Source organism: Galeopterus variegatus, unplaced genomic scaffold (assembly GCF_000696425.1).
Source record: "Galeopterus variegatus unplaced genomic scaffold, G_variegatus-3.0.2 Scaffold7786, whole genome shotgun sequence".
Classification (NCBI taxonomy): Eukaryota; Metazoa; Chordata; class Mammalia; order Dermoptera; family Cynocephalidae; genus Galeopterus; species Galeopterus variegatus.
In genome coordinates, this window is record NW_007733897.1 from 14,597 (window position 1) to 15,697 (window position 1,101).

The window sequence follows — 1,101 nt, forward strand, 5'->3', positions numbered from 1 at the left end:
CATACACCAAGTGTTGTTCCTTTTAATGACTATATTAGTATCTTTGAATTTGTTTTGTAGCTCTAAAATATTTTAAAGTTTTAATTTATTTTTTCATTGTATGTGTTTATGGGGTACAGATTGTTATTTCAATTCATGCATATATGGTATAATGATCTAATCAGCATGTTTTTGGTCCAGAGTCATATTGAACCAACCATAAGTCTACTTTTCACTCTGTTTGAGAAATATGCACTGAGCATANTTAGTTTTATTCACATAACCTCAGAAAACATCTTTGTAAATGAGTTATCAGGGAAATATTTCTAACATAGTTAAAGTCACAACACTTCTGAGGATTTATATTAAACATGTAAGATTTGATTTATTTAAAAACCCAAAATTATTACTGAAAGTAACAGAGAAAATGGCAGGTTTTACTTATAAAAATTTAAAAGTACTGGTTAGAAAGTGAGAAGTGTGATCCAATATATAACTTTATAAACAATATCTAGAGCAGGAAATAACCCAAAGAAAAATTCAAGGAAAGAATTGCTTTGCAGATGTACACAAAATATTGGATGGAGGAGGCCAGGTTTTCTGGTCCTCAGTATTGTGCATAATGTTATTCATGACAGTCCTTCAATGGCCCTTTATGAAGAACTTTGCTGAGGAGTTTCCTCAGAGCCCCTTTCATGTCCCTGTTCCTTAGACTGTAGATGAAGGGGTACAGCATGCGGGTGACCACAGTGTACTCACCGAGGACTTCAGACTTTCACTAGAGGACAGTCTGGCCGCAGAACTGAGGTAGACCACAAGGCTTGTGCTGTAGAGCAAGAAAACCACCAAATGATGAGACCCACTGGTGTAAATGGCTGGTGCAATTCTCAGGATGGAGACGAAAATCTGAGAATAAGACAAGAGGATCCCAGACAGAGGGAAAACACCTAAGACAATGGACAAAAAGGATATCACTATGTTATTGATGAGTGTGTCAGAACAGGTGAGCATCAGGACTTTGGGAAAGTTACAAAAAAAAGCTTGGGATATCCATGTTTGTGCAGAAGGACAGCCTCAAAGTGTTCAAGGTCTCAAGCCGGGAGCCCAGGGCACTCATGATCC

General features: G+C 37.3%; 1 pseudogene; it reads right to left on the reverse strand.

Moving 5' to 3' along the window:
* Positions 1–1,101, reverse strand: part of LOC103607868 — a 10,223-nt pseudogene that overhangs the window by 8,329 nt on the left and 793 nt on the right.